We start from the raw sequence: 13514 nt of genomic DNA on the forward strand, positions 1-13514 counted from the left end.
TAACCACAACTCATGTTCATCAATTGCTAGTTTAGGATCTCGGGACTGATAGAGACCTTTTCTTCCTTTCATTTTTTTTTAAATAGTTCTAATCAGTTATACATGACAGTAGAAAGCTCTTTGATTCATTGTACACAAATAGAGCAGAATTTTTCGCTTCGCTGGTTGTACGTGAAAGACAAAGAATAGAAATATTCTTAAATTGGTATAAGCAATCGGAAAATTTATTTGCTCAGTACAATACAGAATCTTTCCCCATTTCTCAGTTTTTCTTTCTTCTATTTTGAGGTTATCCTTAGGAGGCTCTCCCCTAGGTTGGACCCCAGCAATTCGAGGTCAAATCTCCTCAGCCTGTAAATCTCTAAGTCTCACCTATTCTGATTGGTGTGTCCTGGATCATTGGCCCATCCCTGAACCAATCACAGTGGCCAGGAGAATGAGATGTTCTGATTGGCCTGGGTCACGTGTATCCCTTGGAGCCAAGAATACATTCGGTTGGACCTGAACCATGTGAGTAAGGAAAATCAGGGTACTACTACCAGCTGGGCTGGCAATAAAATGGCAGGTGGCCACCTCAATTAGATTGTTAATTCAACGATTTCCAGCATTAATTTCCTATAAATTTCTGCTAATGGGGGCGGGGTGGGAGGCAGTGGTAGAGAAGGGAGAAGAAAAGATTATGGTGTGTATATAAATCCTGCCTACATTTAAATTACCAAACTTCATTCTTCCCTAGGGACTTCAAGGACTCCTTTGCTACAGAACTAAGATGACTAGAATAATGAAGGACAAAAATTTATGTAAAAGTTTTCTTTTCATGCTGTAATTTTGCAGTAGTTTTTAAAAATAGCAACAACCTGAAAGTCCAATATTAATGACTGGTAAAATAAGTTATAGTATATCAGTGTGACAAAATTACTGTGTACTGTTAGAAATGATGTTTCAAAGCATATTTAATCACACTAAAGCTATATTGTTAGAAAAATACATGAGAAAAAACATAGTATGCTCTTGATTTTATTGAAAAACAAACATCTGTTTTCTATCTTTATAGAATAAAAGCACTGGGACAGAAATTCAACAAAATTTTCAATAATGGATAGTCTTTGGTGGTAGCAATATGAGTAACTTTACTCCTATGCTCTATTCTTTCCTGCATTTCCAAATTTTCTGCAATGGATATGTAATATATTTCTAAGGAAAAAAAGTCTTACAGTAGTTTGATAAGGTAGTTGAATAAAGGACTTTGAACTTTACCTGTTTCATATCCCCTAAACTTGTGTCAATTTAAAGTGAGAGAAGAAATGTAGATACTGCAAGAATCAAACAAAAAGCACTCTTTGAAATAACCAAGAGTTGGTTATATTTGCCAATTTCAAAATGCTGCTTTGCAAGTTCTTTATTTTATAACATAAGGCTTTATTATATGCTAGAAGAATATTTATACCGGTGCACCCAATTTAAGAACACTTGATATAATGTCAGAAAATTCAGGCTAATAAGATAAGGATAATTATATTACAAAAATAGCAATTATATTCCAATATCACATGTTCATTGCAAAATCCTGCTAGATATATGGAAACCCTCACTGTGCATTTTAAGTATGGCTCAGTTCTCCCAAATGTGATTTGCATGCCAATTTTCAGGGGAGGATATCTAATATGCCAAGCAAGATAAAATTAAACCATATAAAATTATTGTGGAAATTGGAAGTATCTGGATTCGATACATATGCTTAAAACATAACTGATAAAAATCACATCTGTTTAGTTTAATTGTCAACAAAGGATCAAGGAGCAACAGTTGAAATATGTAATCATCTTCATCATTTTATGCCTTTAGATTTCAGCATAATTTCACATATATATATAATTTTATCCTGGTAAGTCTGTTATTATCATTACTCCTATTGAGAAGATTAGGAATAAAACAAATAAAATCTTTTTTTCCAAGGTCAGATATAGAGCAAGGTGTAGAATTCAGGGCTCCTAATTCTTTGTTTGCTGTTCTCATATCACCAGTTCTTCTATCTGAAATATGGAACTACATTAATAAAACTAATAACATTAATAGAACTAATAAAATCTTGACTTTGCATGGAGGTGTATATTTTATAGATTCTTTTACATAGATTATTTATGTGTAAGAGCATTATTGGGAGATTGTAAGAATTGAGAGAATTGTGAGAATTGAGTCCTTATCAAACAGCTTTTCACACATGAATTTATTGTGGCTGACAACCTCTAAGATGGCCCTCAATGATCTGGGTCCTCCCCAGATTCATTGTGTAATACCTGCTCCTTGATTATGGGCTGGAACTAGTGACTTGTTTCCAGTGATTGGAATAGAGCAGAAGTGATGGGATGTCACTTCTGAGATTAGATAATGAAAAGACAGTGATTTCCATTTTGGAGTCTCTCACTCTTAGCTTTTCTTCAAGGTCTTCTTTAGTTGTGCTAAACTGTATGGTAGGATTGTATTTATGGATTAACTCCACTTCAAATTCTTGTGCCAGGTGACAAATATTTCTTTGAGTAGGGCCACGTTCAACATTAGAATCTGTACTGTGTAATAAAGTTTAAGATGGATGTTACCTAAGTATATAATTCTTGTTCATCTATAATAATACAGAAGACAATTAATTACAATAACAAACTTTGTTGTCAGAAATTGTGGGGTGATAAATACTATTGAATTCAGAAGGATAAGTTTTGGCATTTCTCATTGTTCTTGGACTCCAATGACATTTTAATTTTTAGGCATGTTTTCTGCCCACTATTTTGCAGCTTCATTATAAATCCCTAGTATTAAATTGCTGATAACCAGCAAGATATTGGACTTTGTACATTTTGTAGATAGCCTTCTTAGTTAATTCTCTTGTTCCTTCTAAAGGCATTTAAATTTATTCACTTGAATTTTTTTTTAGTAAACGTGCCATTTGTAAATAGCAATATAACTTCTTTCTGACCAATATTTATAAAATCTCTTCTTCCTTCCCCTTCTTCATTCCTTCTTCCCTTCATCACATTGGTTAGAACATTCAGATAAATGTCAAATGATGGTAAAAGCAGTCATTCTCATATCCCTATTGTGTTTTAACAATAACATCATGTTGGTTATTGTTTGACAAAGTGTCTTTACTGTGAAAAAACTATTCTTTTCTATTTTTTAGTTTACCGAGAGTTTTTTTTTATTATGAATAAGTGTTAAATTTTATAAACTTGTGGTCAATTCTGAAATGGCTATTGGTTTATTGGTGTGAAATTCTTGCTCATTATAAAAGGCAGTTTGATTTCTTCATAAGGAAAAGTCTGGTAATAAAATATTGGCAACATGACAGTAGCATGATTTTTTTTTTGCTTGAAGATTTCTTATCTGCAATAGTTCTTTGAGAGTAAGTTTGAGTCTATATTTTTCCTTTTTATTTGCTGTGACAAATGCATTTCTTTGTGTACATTACCCTGAACCATGTAGACCCTTGCTATATGAATGTGCAGTCTACATGCCGGCTGCATCAACATGACTTGGGAGTTTCTTAGAAATGAAAATTTTTGGCCTTATCCCACTGCTGATTAGAAGGTTTACAGATGAAGGTGGGGAATTCTGAGTTTTAATGCACTTTCCATTGTTTCGCACACTGTGGCCTGAGAGACATCTCTACAGATCATACACAAATCATGTGACTCTCTGGGTCTGAGCAACTACAAACGGAACCTCAGAATCATATCCTGGGACTGATCTCTTTTCAGGAATTCAAACCTGCAGTGGATTCGAAGTTTAGGGATTCAGTTGTTGAAGATGGTAGTGCTAAGGGCATTCTCTGGGCATAAGCTATACCTATATGAGGCAAAATTTTTAAGAGAGAACAAATTCATGTCAACAGGGTTCAGGGTTGTAGAACTCAGCCAGGGTCCATCTCCCTTTATGTTCTACAGGGTCAACACCATACAATTCACCCTAATTTAAGTGAGGATTATTTCTACAACTCCCCTCACAGAAATAATAAGGAAATTCGTAGCTGTAAGAATACCTACCATTTCTTCACAGCACATGAAGCACCATCTTTCCTTGACTGCCAATAGATCTATTAAGATAGGAGTTGCCATAGAGAAGGGACAACTGAGGCACAGAATGGTCAAAAGAACTTATTTTAGCTCATGATAATATCAAAGTGAAGAGGACTATCAAATTACAACCAAGAGAATCAAACTGGAGAATTGGAATAAGAACATTAGAGAAAATTAATGGAATAAAGGTCAAATATCCATTAACATTTTCCTAAAATCATGTATACTGATGCTTTTGCAGACACCAGAAGTATTTTTGAGAGGATGCCAAAGTAAGGGAGAAAACAAATCACACTCAGGATTAGAATTGGGCTGAATGCACAAAAAGGAAGTGTAATTCTGCTCTTTCTAGCCATAAGAACTTTGTGGTGTGACTCTTGGTAGAAATTCACTAAATACAATTGGTGGGAAGCCAGGAGCAGCAGTGCCAGCCCTAAGAGCAAAGACAGAATAAACCATGAGGTCAGAGGTATCACCTCCAAGTAAGGGGCTGCAGCATCTGATATGAGGAAGGCTTTTCTCCAGCACTGTGCTCTGAGAGAAAGCAAACCACTCACCTCATAAGCCAGGAAGAAAAGGAAAAGAGGAAGAGGATGGGTTCTTACAGTCCCCTTCACGGGCCTGTCTCCAATGACCTAAGGACTCCCTGTTAGGCATGACCTGTTAAAGTTCCACCACCTTCCAGTAGTGCCCCCCTGGTATCAATCAGCTTCTTTCCAAAAGCACACAGTATAAAATCTCTGTGCAAGACACTGTGTTACAGAGTTGCATAGGCAAAGATAGGAAGGAGAGGTTTTCATGAGCAGTTTTTCTGTTATATTTCAGTTGTCATACAGGTCTAGTCACATAAAAGCAGTTATAATAAAATATATTTCAAATATGAGTGTCACATAACACACATACACAAACCCACAGTTCCTTCACAATCATCCAAAAAGTCTCTACTGAAGAAAGTTTGCATTAAACAAGTATGCTCTCTTCCTTCTGAATAGAAATTATTCATGAAGGGGCCGTGGAAGTTTATAGGAATTTCTGCCTCTCATCAACTGAGTGGCTCAAGTGATTTATTTACTGGCTGAAATGGGAGGGAGGACAGATTAAAAATGAAATGGCATATTATTTACAATAATTTATAAATACTTAAGTGGCTCAGAAACTTGGATATGATGAAATAAATAAAGACAAATCTCAGAATTGGGTGTTGCTGATAGCAGGCCCGCCCTGGCCCCTGGGGACTCAACCCCCAGTTCTTTGTTATGCATGTCAATGTGGCCAGCTCACAAGGCCATGACGCAGGCTTGCGGTTCCCTGTTTATCTGCCTCGCACATATGTGTCTCTCGGGAACATCTTGACCTGTTCGAGCCTCCTGATAGGGGACGGTGACGTGACGGTAACCCAAGGACGCAGTTATTACTCTCCCCTCCTCACTTTTGAGTAATTTCCCGCAGCTGTTAAAAAGATATATAAGGGGAACAAATCTGGCAATAAAGCGCGCACACGCTCCCTCCTGGATGAAGAACCTTGGTGTCCTGTGTATTTTTAACCCCGCCGTCCCTCGCGGGACTCGGCTCCGTTAGCCGGACGCGGCAGGTGTAGCCTGGAACAGTATTTAGTCTAATCCTCTATGGTTGAAATCCATGTTAAAAAAAGAAATCCTGAGGCCTGGGGCTATAGATTAGTGGTACAGAGCACATGCCTAGCTTGAGTGAGGATGGACAGAGAAACATACTCATATCCCTCCTTCAAGGAAAGACCTGAAGTTTGGCTGCTGGGATAGCTGTCAGAATAGTCTTTGGCTCTCAGCTCCTTCAGGAATATCCTCAGCTGCAGACAGCCGCCTCACCCCAGGTCGTGCCCTTTGTGGGGCAGATTACATCCAATGACTGAAAGAGGAAAGGGTTGGAAAGCCCAACCATTTTGACCCAGTTTGGGACAACTTTGATGGATCACTTTTGCTCAGAGCTTCCTGTGAGGCCAACCAAGATTGGTGCTGGGCCCATTTTACAGCTCACCTTGTCCCTCTGCCAATCTTGATTCCTTTCCTTCCTCTGGTGTGGTTCTGAAGGGTATTTACTAATAAATGTCCTGCATACTAAACCCTATCTCAGAGTCTGCATCTTAGAGAAACCCGCCTGTCACATGCTCCCAAACACTTCGCTGAATCATTTCCCAAGGACTCATACTATACACCTCATAGGCAGTCTCATTGTATTTTCAGACAGTGTTAGAATTTTTTTTTTTCCATGAAATGTTGGAATCTGACCTTCTGTACATTTTTTTTAACCATGTCTGTCCTGAGCCACTGGGATCATGACCAGCGCCTCCACATTCTTCTTCTTTTATCTCTACTCACTCACTCTGAATTCTGTCTTTGTAGTCTAAAAGGTAAAGCAAAATTTTAGCTGATTCATCACCATCTCCCTCATTTTGGTAATTGTGCTGCTAAAAGGAGACAAAACTAAGGGAAGAGCAAATGATTCATGGATCAACAGTTCAGAAAGTATGGAGTAGTTCATGCCTTTTTTAGGTGACTACCCATTACCATTTGAGGTGGAGTGGGGGACTGCTGTTGGAGAAGGGAGCACAGGCATGGTGGGAGACAGGTAGGGGAAAGCAGTGTTTTATAATAGCAGCACAGATTTGGAATCACCATGGGCAATTCTTTTGCCTTTCTGAGATTCAATAATTATGTTATTGATCACTCTCTTGGTGAAAGGAAACATCATCCATCAGGTTTAGAATTGTGGGTGTTGCTTACATCCCATACTTCCTTTCCTCCTCATGTCCATTTACTCTACATGTTGCCATTTTCCTCTGTCCCTCATCCTGAATTCGGCTGGATTCTGCTTCTCTTTTCCATGTCTACTGCAACTGCTTTGGTTCAGGCTCTTGTTGTGGCAAATGTCTGTGCCAGACCCATTCCCTTCAGCTCCTTATTGCAGCCAGAATGAGCTCTCTAGAACACAAAACTAAAGATCTTGGTAAAGAGCTTAAAATACCTTGATAAAACACTTTATTTCATAGCAAAAACATGGAAACAACCCAAATACCCATGAATATTAGAGTGGATAATTAAATTGTGGCATATTCATACAACATAATACTATACAACAATAATAAAAAATAAACAAACCTCTGGTATAACCATCCACAAAACTGAATTTCATGAGTATAATATTAAGCCCAATTACAAAAGAAATCATTCTATATCATTTATACATATATGAATCATTTATATATATATGAGTATATACTTGTGAATCTTAAAATAATTTATTATGTTGGAAATCAGGTAGTGATACATTAGGCAGGGGGGTGAAGTAATGAATAGGTGGGACCAGAGGGAATTTGTGTGGTGTTGATGTTCCATTTCTTATGCTGAAGGGGCTTAGTTACATGGGTTTGTTCACTTTGAGAAAAGTCAAGGAGCTTTACATCTATGATTTTTTTCTTTTCTATATGTATATTATTCTTTATAAATACCTTTAAAACCCTATAATGATTTCCCCATGCTTATGGGTAAAGTTGCTTTAACTTAACTCACTCTGAATTCATTGTGCTTCTTTGAAAAGGACATCAAATCAAATAGTTTGATGATAAATACAGTTTTTTTCCTCTCTCTCTCTGTGGTGCTGGGGATTGAATCCAGGGGTCTCAGACAAGAGAGTCAAGTGCTCTGCCATTGAGCTACAGCCCCATCCTATAAGGACAGTTTTTTTTTTTTAACGATAAGTGACCAATGAATTTGATAATACTAACCTTGCAGTGGTTTCCTTGAGTATTAAATAAAAGAGTATATGTTTAGCTTTTAGCACAGTTCCTGAAACATAGCAGTCACTCAGCATAAGTTAACTTCTTTTTCCTTTCCTTCTTCCCACCAGAGTAGATGGATGAAATGTATAGCTTTGAATGTTATTAGGCTATTTAAAAAAGTGAAATTATTTTGGGGAGGTATTGCCTATCAACTTTATTAGCCCTTTGGTGGAAATTATTTTAAAAAGACTGGATTGCTTTCAATTTTCAAGGATGCTAATATTGACAGAAATTAGACTTTTTTGGTTAAGCTGTCCTAACAAAACCCATACTTTCAATGTTCAAATCAGATCCACCCTAAATCCTTTGGAAATATCACCATATGTCCATTATCTGATGAGGGGATAAAGAACAGCTGCATCTAAGGAAAAACATTTCATGGGGTCTGCTTTTACTTTATTTGGACACTTGAAGTAGATGAGGTCATTAGAAAGACCTGATAGTTTGGGAATTGCAAGCTGCTGTTGGTGCTGGTTGTTATTTCTCAAAATATTACCTTCTTGCTATAAAAATGTGTTCCTTCTCAGGCTAAATTTCATAAAGACCTTCCATCTGGTCTATACTGATAACTAGGATCTTAAGATGCCCATTCTTCTTACAACTTGTAGTTTAAAATGGTCCAGATGTAGAAGGATTGGGTTTTATAGCTTCTTCCAAAGGATTTTGACTTCCTAATCCTATAATTGCACATGTTTAGAACTGATCAACAGGAGAGAGTTCTGACAATAAACCTGTTAGAGTGTTTCACTGCTGGGTGCATTTTTCATTTGACATGTTTAGGGGAATACAGCCAGGAAATAAAAGCACTGAAATCTATCAGAACAAGACCACAGTAAGCCAGATAACCCTCAATGAGTGAAACAAGATAAGGAACTAGAAATAAAAAATAAAAATTCAGCAACACCTCCTCCTTATCCACAGGTTTGATTTCTACAGTTTCTGTTATTTGTGGCTAATTATGGTCCAAAACATTACATGGATAATTCCAGAAATGAACAATTCATGAATTTTAAATTATGTGTCATTCTGAGTCGTGTGATGAAATCTCATGCCAACCTGCTCCATCCTACCCAAGACAGAAGCACATCCCTTTGTCCAGCACAGTCATGTAACCATGTATATGTTACCTGCCCTTCAGTCATCAGCAACCCTCTTGGTCACCAGATCTACTGTTATGGTATTATAGTGCCTTCATTTAATTAATACCATTTCACTCAATAATGTCACCCAAATTCAAATGTAGAGATTCCAAAGGCATAAAATGTGGGAGGAGAGATTAACTCTGGTACTCTGTAGAAATGCTGTAGGACCTATAGGAGAAAAACATGGTATATATAGGGTTTAGTACTAGCTGTGGCTTTGTGCATCCACTGAGGGTCTGAGAACATATAAGTGGGGATGGGGTGGTGGGAAACTACTGTAAAACCAAACTGTGATAAGGCTGGAGTTCTCAAGTATTTTACCTATTTGTTATGATCCAGGAATATCCCAAGTTATTGACTGAATAATCTCTATTAATTCTGGTTCTCAGTTTCTTAATCCACAAAATGTGAGAACAAATACTAAATTATGAAAAATAGATGTGATGTTGATGAAATCCTTTTATCCTTGGAAGATAGATGTTGGTAAGTTGACTGACCTGGTCCACAAGTTTTAGGGACCATGATACAGAAAATAAACAAAACAAAGACAAAAACAAAGAATTCAGCCACACTGAAGAGGTGCTTCCCCAGCCCAAACCAAATCCTTCCTCTTTTTCTGTTCCCTGTTTGCTCTTCTGTCTCCCTTCTTACCCATGTAGCATATGTCACTGTTTTCCTGAAGCTAATGTTCATCTAGTTTCACACATATAAAAATGTGGTAGGTAGAAAAGAAAGACACATAAAACATGAGATGCCAGTCTTGTATCTGCCCTGAGATGGTCTTGATAACATATAGATGGTGTGAACAATAAATTCCAATTTGAGTGAGATTCTGCTCTAGTTTCTAGCTTATTTTATCAGAAATAGAAGCAAGGCTTTCCTACATTAAAACATTAGATTTAGAACTTTTACTTTTAAAGGATAGTAAAAATTCCAAAAAAGTCGATTAAAAACATGAAAAAATAATAAAATAAAAAAACCCCAAACCAAAAAACCACCCTGTGTAAAAAGGTGAAGGGTAAGGAACTGGATGCTTGAGTGATGAGAAGATGCCCCGAAAGCTCAGGGGCTGAGGTTTTTTGCAAAGGGATGCTCCTTCCATTTGAACCTTTGATATCTTAGTGATGGTGGTGGTGGTGGTGGGGTAGTATGCTGATGGGGAAGTTGCTGAGCCAGGTTGCAACAAGGTGCTGCTAATGACATGTCTTACTTCCATTTCTAATATCAATTCCATTACATACGGGGAAAGGAACATATTACAATATCACTTGGAATAGAGATGTGTCTTGGATTTTTGTCTCTTCCAAGATACCACCCATGAGAATACCTGATTTGGTTATTTCTATCAAAAGAATACAAATTTATTTACATGATTGCTGCTGACCAGGCATACAGAAGAAGAAATGGGAAGCAAATATTTTGAATGGATGCCAGAATAGCTAACAAAGGTGACATCCAGCCTCTCAGAGTTGCCAGGGAGGCTGTATTACGTCTCAATACTTCCCAAGGAAATGGAATGCTAAGGAAGATACCCAGTAGCACTTGGTCTGGAAATATGTCCTTGGGTGAAGTCACCATTGGCAGGCAATGAGAAAAGAATAGGAAGTTGAATGTGCTATGTTTGGGTTGTTGATTTCTGCAGAACTTAAAATTTCTTAGCTGGTGGATACACATTGTTAATTTGAACACTTCTATTATAAAAAAAGATCTGTGAAGTATACACCTCTGGAAATCTTCTTGAAAAGAACAACTACCTAAAGGAATATTTCAGCATGCATATCCCCTAGTCATGGCTACATTTTACAAGCTACTGTCCAGCTCTGTCATTAAAAGTCTCAATGTATACAGAGATCTGTAGTAGTCCTTAGGGCTTCCACAGTGCTTATCAAGTGATGATGACATAATAGTTAAGTTCTATCAATAATGATGCATTAGGATTTGAACAACTTTCTCTTTACAGCTCTCTCAGTGATGAAATAACCTGGACAAAAGTACTTCTCTCACTTCTGTGCAGCAAAATGGTAAAGGGTAAGGTGCTATACAATTTTAGGAATAAGCAATGCATTTTATTTTAAACATGATAAAACACTGAGCTGAGTTCTACTTTGGAGGTCAACTCCATCATCACAGCTGTGGCCTGGAGGCTAAAATTCTGAAGGGAGGAAAAAAGCCAGCAGATATATTTTGTACATTTGCTAAGTGGGCCTCAAATGCCTCTGTTCATTTAATTGTTGAAAACAGGGTCATCTCATTTAATTCAGCAGGAAAACAAGTGCACCAGTAAGAGAAGAAAGACTGTTTCATAATCTCCTCTTTGTATTTCAAAGGTATATATATCTTCCCTATGAAAGGGTCTCCCCAGGGAGCCAGACCCACGTGCCTGCTTTTTCTCTCTTGCACAGGGTTAAGTCAGAGAAGTCCCTGACTTGCAAGTCCACCTTGGGTGTTTAAGATGATAAATATCATGTCTGAGCGTGTAACTATGGCAAATACATATTCTGAAGCAATTTCAAGTTCAGGTATATGCTCTGCTTGGCATTTTGAGGGAAGATGTAGGAGGAATGATAAAAGAATCTTGGATTATTTGGGAAAAAATCCCTCCCCCAATTCATTTGATCATTTATTATTTCCTTACAGGCCCCCTCCCTCCCTGAGAGGTTTGGCGCAGGAGGCAGGGAAGGACAATGAGGAAGGGTGGGAAAGAGCATCCTGGGATGCCGATACCTTCTGCTCCATCCTTCCAACTCAAGGACAAGCAGTGTTGGGTCCTTTCTGAAACTGGACACAGGCAGAAACGTGTCAAAGTACATTCATTTTAACAGTTCAAAACCATGTATGATACTGTGATAGTATCTTCATTTTTTTTTTCCATGCGGGGACCTGGCGTCTCACCTTACAGTGTTGGATGGAAATAGCTTAAGACCAAACTTCCCACCTTCACTCCCACTTCCCAGCTTTATTTTGTAAAATACCCCACCTGGAATTTTGTTCATCAGAATTGATACACGGGCATTTTCTGAGGGCTAACCAACCGCGTAGTTCTTTGGAATCAAAGGTTTTTCAATTATTGTTGGCTTTGAAATTACCTGTCTACCCATCTGCGGTCCCCAGGGCACACCATTTCTGTGGGGTTTCTACTCAACGTCTCCCACCCGGCACCATTCTTTGCAGATTCATTTAATTTTTAAGCTGCCTTGAATCCTTTTGCAAGGATGCAGGCTAACATTCTTAAAGCACAGTTATGCACAATGTCATACTCGGGTCCACACATTTGCGGGACTGTTTGGAGGAGAAATGCAATCCGTACTAAGTCCAGGGGGCACGCACAGTGCTCAGGCGGGTCGACCCGCTACGGTCTTTTTCCCCACACCCCAAGACTCAACTCCAGCTACTTTTGCACCTCAGAGGGGCAAAATTCCCCAAGCCCAAGCTTAAGGCCATGTCCTGAGGTGGGGGCGAAAGGGAAGCCCCCCCCCACCCCCCAAAGGTGTGCACCCCTCACCTTGTGGACGATGAGTGCAGCCGCGTCGTACTGGGAGAACTGGGGTGTCCTGCTGGCTCCAGAAGTCTCACTCGGAATCCGCTTCTCTTGCACTGGAGCTTTATCAAAGAGCGGACCGGCTCTCGGGTGTGCTGAGTCTCTGGGCGTCCTCCGCTTCAGCGTCCTTGCAGGTGCCAGTGCACCCTAGGTTTTCGGCTAGACCGACCCGGGAGCGCTGCGCACCGGGCTGCCCCGCGGGTTGGCAGAGCTGCGCTTCCTGGAGTCTAGGCGTCCGGACTGGAAGAGGAGGCGAGAGGCAGAGTGGGCAAGAGGAGGAGGAACAGGAACAGAGGGTAGTCTATTAAATCAGCCGTGCGGGTTGTAGGCGCTCAGGACACTAAGTTGGTAAGGGGGGTGGGTAGGATGGAAAGGTGGGGCGAGATGCAATGCAGGGGGTGATGGTGCAGGAGAACTAGGGTCGGAGCTCCGAGGTGCTCCAGGGCTTGCTTAGGCTGTGAAGGCGAAATTCTGGAGCTGGTGGAGCCCTCAGGGCTCGCGGTTGCAAACGCTAGAGGGCAGCGCTGTCCACGTTATAAACCTCGCCTATGGGGTTGTAGGTGTGGACAAGCCTCTCCTTTCCTGTGCCCTTTGCTGGCTGCAGCCCAGGCGGAGGCAAAAATAGGCAGACCCTATTCCTATCTTCTGTGGAAGGAAGGAAGGAGTGGAAAAGAGGGAGTAGTTGATGGGTTTGGACGCTGCCTCTCTGTGGCTCCTCTCAGCAAACCTTCTGGAGGTGAAATACATTTCCTCAGAGGAAAACACACTAAGGAAGGAATGCATTAAGGAGAGGTTGAGAAGTTGGGGAGGGAGAAGTGGAAGAAATTGGGGTGGGTCAAAGTGAAAGTGAGGCAAAGAGGTGGGGAAAGCAGAGAAAAGAGGATGGGTTGGGGGTGGGGTGGTTGGACCTGAGGGGACCTGCTGATATGCAGCTATTTTTCTGGCGGGAA

At 39.6% G+C, this 13514-nt stretch overlaps 1 protein-coding gene across 1 annotated transcript in view; it reads right to left on the reverse strand.

The window, feature by feature from the left end:
- Htr1e (5-hydroxytryptamine receptor 1E) overlaps positions 1–12941 on the reverse strand; it is a 73493-nt gene extending 60552 nt beyond the window's left edge. The window contains exon 1 of the mRNA XM_046429586.2: positions 12529–12941. The gene's annotated coding sequence lies outside the window, so the exon portion shown is untranslated. The remainder of the gene's footprint in view (positions 1–12528) is intronic.
- Positions 12942–13514: the final 573 nt, after the last annotated feature.

Source organism: Marmota monax, unplaced genomic scaffold, assembly GCF_021218885.2.
Source record: "Marmota monax isolate L192 unplaced genomic scaffold, Marmota_monax_Labrador192_F-V1.1 WCK01_AAM20220418_F8-fsc00013, whole genome shotgun sequence".
In the NCBI taxonomy this organism is placed as follows: Eukaryota; Metazoa; Chordata; class Mammalia; order Rodentia; family Sciuridae; genus Marmota; species Marmota monax.